Genomic DNA, 7,969 nt, shown 5'->3' with positions numbered 1-7,969 from the left:
TTTCAGTTCCAACATGAGGACCATGTTGGTCCTTCCTCTTGGACCACTTCTCTCTCACTAACCCCAACTCCAACTCTAATTACAAGTTATCTCACCCTTCAAGGCCCAGCTGCATGTCCCCTCCTCCAGGAAGCCTTCCATCCCAAGGGAGAAAAGCATTGTGGAGTGGCCATCACAGATTTGGATAGCAAGATGGAAAACAATGTTGGCTTGGTTGCTGATAAGATCCGCCCCCTTCCTATCACTCTGCCAAGATCCAAAGCTGATTAGGCAGCTCACCCAGGATGAGCCCGACAGCTTGACCCTTTCAGCAGCACCCCGTGGATCCCAGGGCCTTGATTCCACCACCTGCACACAGAGACCTACATGGGGGACATAGAGGGAAAGAATTTGCATAACAGACCTCAAACTTAGACAAAGCGCCCTAAAAGTCAGCACTGGACTTCTTGGGTCCCCAGCCAAGATTTTGAGCCTGGCTCATTTGGGGGGGTGAGGAAACAGGGCAAAATAACCTGGCAAGACCTTTTCTGTGAGGTGAGGGCAGGTACGTGAAGGGGATGCGTGTAGAGGGCTGTCCACCTGCTAGACCCCCTCGAGGTCTTGTCCTGTGGGATCATCCCAGTCCCAGCTGTCTGCTGCTCCATCGAGGGGCTTTGAGGCTCATTTCCAGGGAAGGGACATGGCATAGTCAAACTGAGTGAAAGCCCCTCTCCCCCAGGGACCCGGGAGAAGGTGAGTGTGGAAGGTCAGGGGTGGGAGCGGCAGGAGGTGGAGATGGGGTCCATCTGCACTCTCTGGGTGTGTTTGGAGAGGGATGCCCCAGGACTTGGGGTGGGGGGGAAGGGAAGAGAGTTCCATGGGCAACAGGAAGTGTGGCCTGGGTGGAGGGGCTTGCAGATGGAGAGTAGGAGGCTGCCTCAGGCCTTGTAGTGTCCCCCACTTGAGATTCAGGTCCTAAAGCCTCCCCACCTGGTCTCTTCTGTCTCCCTACCCCCAGAGGAGGGCTGACTGTCCCTGTTCCACTGACCAGTGGATTCCAGAGGTCTGGCAGAGCACACAGCACCCTGTTCCCCAGCAGCCCTGTCACCAAGTTCATCTTGTCACTGCATGGGTGCCAACAGTCCTCCTGGGTTACCTACCGTTCTGGGAGATCCCCCTTCCCCAACAAGGGCCTTGGTCAGCCACACGGGGAGAACTGCCCACCAATGGCCCTTACCATGTCATAGACAGAGCCTCTCAGAGAACCTGACACAGGACCAGAAAATGATGAGAAGAGAGGCCAATGCAGCAGGTGCGCTGGGGGAAACTGAGGTACAGTGGAAGAGGCTTCTTCCTGGTCTCTGGATCTTACTCCTATTGTAGACAATAAGCTGAGCAAGAAACTGGGCCAGTCCCTGGAGTCAGTGTCCACTGGCTAAGTGCCCAATGTGAGGTTAAGGTGTGGGTTTAGCTGGATGTGGTGGTGCACACCTGTAATTCCAGCGGCTCAGGAGGCTGAGGCAGGAGGATCACAAGTTCAAAGCCAGCTTCAACAATTTAGTGAGGTTTTAAGCAACTCAGTGAGACCCTGTCTCTAAATAAAATACAAAATAGGTCTGGGGATGTGACTCAGTGGTCGAGTGCCCCTGAGTTCAATCCCCGGGACCCCTCACCCCCCCAAAAAAAATTATGGGCTTAGCTGGGCATGGTAGTTGCACCCATAGGCCCAGCTGCTTGAGAGTTTAAGGCTAGAGGTTTGCTTGAGCCCAGGAGCTGGAGACCAGCCTGAGCAACACAGCAAGACCCTACCTCAAAGTGGGTTCCTTCTTCCCTCCCTCCCTGTGGGACTAGGGATTTAACCCAGCTGTGCTCTACCTCTGAGCTACATCCTCAGCCCTGTTTTTTGTTTTATTTCGGGACAGGGTCTTGGCAATTTGCCCAGGCTGACCTGCACCTGCAATCCTCCTGTCTCAGTCGCCCAAGTAGCTGGGATTACAGGCATCCCACAGAGGCTTGTCAAAATGTACTGATTTCTAAAGCTGGAGCCTGTATGGGTGGTGGTGATTCTGCGTCCTCATCCAGGGGAGGATGCACTTTTCCCATCTGCCAGGAGGTGGCGACAGAGAGCGTGCCTTGAATTCAGCACCTTCCTGCCCAAAGTAATAAGTAAAATTTATTTCCTGCATCATGTGAGAGGTGTCTCCCTCAAACCCTGTTACAACAGAGGTACATTATCTGCTCGGCATGAACAAAAAAATGTAAACAGGAATAAATAAATCATTTTGGGGGCCCATGCTACGTTTTCAGGTTCCATGCCTGGGGACACAGGGAGGGCAGTGACACATGTTGTATGTGTGTGTAATTACGTGTGTGTAACTCGAGGAGCCCTAGGCCAGGAGAGGACAGTGGGCAGAGAACCAGGTTCCAGAAATACTTCCAAGCCTAGACTCCTGCTCTGCGCCTGCTGGCTCTGCGGATGTCCCCTTGTGAAGGAGTGGACAGAGGGGGATTGTGGGCAGGACCCCACCAAGGAGCCATTCTCAAGACACCCCGTGACATTACCCAGGTCCAACATTATCGTGAGGGAGGTGCCAAGTCTTGTGGGAAAGTGGCCCAGGCACAAATGCAGTAGTGGAAGTTGTCACACTGAGAAATCTGAGATGCACTGGCAAGATCCCCACAAATAGAGATGATGGGATTGTCAGTCTGGGCGAGAAGGCTGACCTTAATGAGGGGTAGAGGACACGGGATGTGTAGTGTAGAAATACAGTGTCCAAGGAGGACCCAGAGTGTTGAAGGCTTGGTCCTCAGCCTGTGGCACTATTGAGTAGCAGTGGGACATTTAGGAGGGGAGGTGCTGGGGGGGAGAAAATTAATTCACTAGGAGCCATGCCCCTGAAGAGAATATAGTCAGCCATGATGCCAAGCCCTTAATCCTCACCGAGAGGTGGAGACTGACGGTAGAGCAGCTGGAACACGGTTGGCAAGAACAGGCCTTGGCAATACAGAGCCAGCCATGCCAGGAAGGGCCTGGGGAGCTGAGAGCAGGGCATGGTCACCAGTCACCTGGTGGTGGCCTGGCTTGGCCTGTTGAGCAGTGAGAAAATGGAAGTGGGGACAGACTCGAATGGAGATCACAGGGCTAACTTATCAAGGACACTTTCCAAAACCTGATTAGCATAAATTTGAATCTGTTTCTTTCTTTTATTTTTTTGAGGAGTGGCACTGGGGATTGAACTCAGGGGCACTCCACCTCTGAGCCACACCCCAGCCCTATTTTGTATTTTATTTAGAGACAGGGTCTCCCTGAGTTGCTTAGGGCCTCACTAAGTTGCTGAGGCTGGCTTTGAACTCATGATCCTCCTGCCTCAGTCTCCCAAGCCTCTGGGATTATAGGCATGTGTCACTGTGCCCAGCTTGATTAGCATAAATTTGGACCAATCTGGTTCATACTTTTCCAAAACCTGATTAATGTGCATTTGGACCAACAGTGTTGACCCAAGAGCTTTATAAACCCCTCGACTGGCCCATCCAAGCAGCCACCTCTATTGGTTTCCCGCTCGCCCACTAGAGTTCTTTTTCTTTCTTTCTTTTTACATATTTTTTTTAGTTGTAGATGGACACAATAACTTTATTTTATTTATTTATTTTTATGTGGTGCTGAGGATCCAACCCAGTGCCTCACACATGCCAGATGAGCACGCTACCACTGAGCCACGACCCCAGCCCTCTTTTTCTTCTTCACACTTGAACAAATCCTACTTTTCCACTCACTCATCCTTGTCTGTGGATTTCCTCTTTGAATTTGTGAGACAAGAACCCAGAAAGAAATAGGCAGTGAGCTGTTGGGGTCTGTGACAACACTGGAGGGCATAGCCTGCCAGTAAGAGCTACAACCTGCCACTCTCCAGCTTTGCCATCTGTGGCCCTTGGAAATGGCAATGACAGACATTCCCTGCTTTGATTAGTTGATAAAACCAAAACAGGCTTTCCTTGGCTGCAGAGGCCTGTAATTTACTCAGACCCCACCTGCCAATAAAGTGGAGAATCTAGTTTCATCTCAAACTCCAATTTCACCAGGCCTCTTATCTTTCTGTGAGTAATCCTCCTTCACCACATGCTTGTGCCATGATGTACTGGGCCACCATCTGGCCAAAGCAACAGGGCCAAGCAGACATAGACTGACATCTCTAAAACCATGAGACAAAGAAAACCCTCATAAATTGATAGTCTCTGGTCTGTTGTTACAGTGATGGAAAACTGACCTTCACAGGGACTATGGGATGGGTTACCCAGCATAGAACAGAGAATGTGAATTTTCCCAACAAAGGATAGAAGTCAAGGAATGTCCAGTGTAGAATAACCAACAGGCACACCCATTGTAGAATAGAGATGCTGAAAAAAATTAGTGGACAGAGTACAGGCATTTCCACTTATTCAAGAGGGGTGCATTCCAAGACCCTCAGTGCCTGACTTGGATAATACCAAACCCTAGAAAGTACATAAATACCTATGATCAAGTTTAATTTATAAATTAGGCACAGTAAGAGATGCAGAACAACAATAATAAAATAGAACAATTTTAGCAGTGTGCTATTATAAGTTATGTAAACATGGTCTTTTCTCTCTCAAAATACATTATGCTACATGAATCCTTCTTGTGATGATGTGAGATGATATAATGCCTATGTCATGAGATGATGTAAGATGAATGACATGGAAATTGTAACATGGGGCTAGGTTACTATAAAAAAGATTACTTGAACACAAGCACTGTGGAACCCAACAGTTGATCTGATAATAGATGGCCACTAAGTGACTAATGGATGGGTAGCATATACAGCATGGATACACTGGACAAAGAGATGATTCACATTCTGGTGGGGAGAAGCAGAATGAAACAATTTAAAACTTCAGAATCTTTTAATTTTGTAATTTTCTATTTATATTTTCATACTTCAGTGCACTGCAGATAACCAAAACTTTGAAAAGAAAAACTGCAGATGGTGGGGGTGAGGATTATTGTAGTATTATGCTTAGAGTCCAACTAAAGTTTTCATCTATTTAGCATTTACAAGGTAGAAAATTAGTTCATCAAAGAGGGCTTAGGGTATCTCTCAGTGGTAAAGTATGTGCTTAGCCTTCATGAGGCCCTGAGTTCAATCCCCAGGACCAAAACAAACAAATGTAAACAAAAGAACAACAGACAGAATGATCAAGGAGAAAATGGTCTGGGTTGGAATGGAGTGGGACAGTTCTAGCTTTCATTATTTCACCCAGAAACAAGTGCAATTTAAAGCTTATGAATTATTTATTTCTGGAATTTTTCATTTAATATTTTCAGACCCCAGTTGACCTTGGGTAACTGAAACCAAAGAAGCAAAACCACAAATGTGGGGGGGAAGGGTTGATTGTATACATGGAACTTCCAACACAGGACAGAGATGTTGAACAAACAGGGAAGACTAGATTTCATGTATCTTCCAATGTCGAACTGAAAACATAGCACATCTGATATAGAATAGAGAAAGAGAAATGCTGGAAATGTAGAAAAGAGATGCTGAATAGACAACGAAGAACAGAATATGTGGAAATTCCAGTGTGGAATAGAGACAAGAAAAAAATGAAGGCTGGAATATATAGAATATCCAGCGTATAAGAGAAGATGTTGGCTTTTGCTCTGACTAAGATGGCAACCCTGGAGGGTTAGGCAGAGGAGGGATGTGGTTTGGCTTAGGTATTAACAGGTGCTCTCAAGTAACTCTGGAGAAAACAGCTGTGTGGGACGTAGGTGGGAAATGGAGGATAGAGACCAGGGAAGAAGTGACTGGAGTGAGTGAAAGGTGAATGAGATGGAGGCTGTGAAGGGGCCGAAGCCAAGTGAGACTGTGGTTACACTTGGAAGGTGGAGCCGTCAGCTCCATTCAGGTGTGGGGTGAGGGAAGAGTTGAGGCCATCTCGGGAATTTGTGGCTGGACGGGTGGAGATGGAGCTGCCACTTTTGCAATGGGGAGGCAGTGAAGGGGTGAGCCCAAGGGAAGATGTTGAAGTTTGTGGGGTCTGGGGGGGCCTGTGAGGTTCCTGGGGACACCACACAGGAGTGCCAAGTGACACCTGGTCTCATGAGCCAATATTCAGGGGAGAGGTCAGGCTGTGAGGTATAGATTGGAACTTTTCAGAACCTCAGTATCTGCATCAATGAAATGGAGGGACTCTTCTACCACCATGATGCTCGAGGCAGTGTATGAACCAATGCTCTCACCTCCAAACCTGCAGCAAATGCCCACTTCCTCCTTTCTTTGTCCCCCTTGCCTGGCACCCTTTTCCTCTTCTCTGATATTGTCCCCAAATCCCAGCTTCCTTGCATCCTACTTGCATACACAGATGCTGTAATTTGAATGTGTCTCCTGTAAGAAAAAAAAAAAAAAAACATGTTGGGTTGTTTTGTTTTGTACCAGGGACACTTTATCACTGAGCTACTTCCCCAGCCACTTTATATTTTGTTTTTGAGACAAGGTCTTGCTAAGTTGCTTAGGGCCTTGCTAAATTGTTGAGGCTGGCCTTGAACTTGTGATCCTCTTCTTTAGCCTGAGTTGCTGGGATTATAGGCATGCACCACTGCACTTGGAATGTGTTGGAAACCTAATCCCCAATGCAGTATTGCAAAGTGGGGCCTCATGGGAGGTGTTTAGGTGACAAGCACTTCACTCTCATGAATATATTAATGCTGATTAGAAAAGGGCTTGAGAACTGGGAGCAATGGACACATCTGTAATCCTAGCTACTTGGGAGGCTGAGATTGGAGGATTGCAAGTTTGTGGCCAACCTGGGCAACTGAGTGAGAACCTGTCTCAAAATGAAAATGAGGCTTTGAGTTCAATTTCTTGGTTTTGCTCTCACCTTTGCCCTCTCTTGACCTTCTTCCTTCCACAATAGATGCTGCAGCAAAAGGCCCTCACCAGATGCAGCTCTTGAATCTTGGATATTCTGGCCTCCAGAACAGATAAATCTCTGTTTATTATAAATTACCCAGTCTCAGGTTATCTGTTATAGCAGCACAGAACAGACTAATACACTGGCCTTAGGGACATATTGTGTTCCTCATTTGGGACTTGGGAAATCTCAGTGACCTCCAATGGTACAGTCACCCATCTTCTCTCAAGGGCTGATCTATGTGCAGAGGATCAAAGTCACAGTGAATCCTCTGCAAACAGATATAAATGAACACAAATTCACACAGTGACAAGGTAATCAGATATATGGGGGCCTCCCTCGCACAGGCGTCCACTCCCATATAAGTCATCAGACTCCCAGTCATATCCACAGATATGTTCTCTCAGGCAGACATTCTCAGTCATAGAAACACAGATGGCAGGGCTGGGGGTGTGGCTCAGGGTTAGAGCACTTGCCTAGCCAGTGTGAGGCACTGGGTTTGATTCTTAGCACAGCACATAAATAAATGAATAAAATAAAGATCCATCGACACCTAAAAAAGAAAGGAAGAAAGACAAGAAACACAGATGGCAATACTCAGGTATGTACACTTGAAGCCCTTCCTTCTGAGCCATGAAAGAGACCATTAGATTCCTGAAGCTGACATTTGACATCCTTAATCCAGCCATTATGAATCTGACTTAGCTATTGCATTTCCTATTATATAAGCCAAAAATTTCCCTGTTATGTGTCAGCCCTTTTGAGATGTATGTTTTGTAGGGCACAACTAGAGACCTGAACGAAAGAAATGAATAAGGCATTTGCTAGGTGAAAGGATTCTTGGAGGCACTACAATACAGGGGATATTTACAAAAGTCTGGCATAATATAGCATGGTCAGTGGCCAGTTGTACTATAGCGCATACAATAGTTTGGGCGGCAAATTTAACTATGGCAGTTATACATTAGATTCAGGAATCTGAGTTTAATCTAAGCACTTAAAAGTCTGGTTAGTGGGAACTACTGAATATTCTTGATCAAGGGAGTTCACCTTTAGA

The sequence above is a fragment of the Ictidomys tridecemlineatus genome, chromosome 2, assembly GCF_052094955.1.
Source record: "Ictidomys tridecemlineatus isolate mIctTri1 chromosome 2, mIctTri1.hap1, whole genome shotgun sequence".
Classification (NCBI taxonomy): Eukaryota; Metazoa; Chordata; class Mammalia; order Rodentia; family Sciuridae; genus Ictidomys; species Ictidomys tridecemlineatus.
This window is presented reverse-complemented; position numbering follows the sequence as displayed.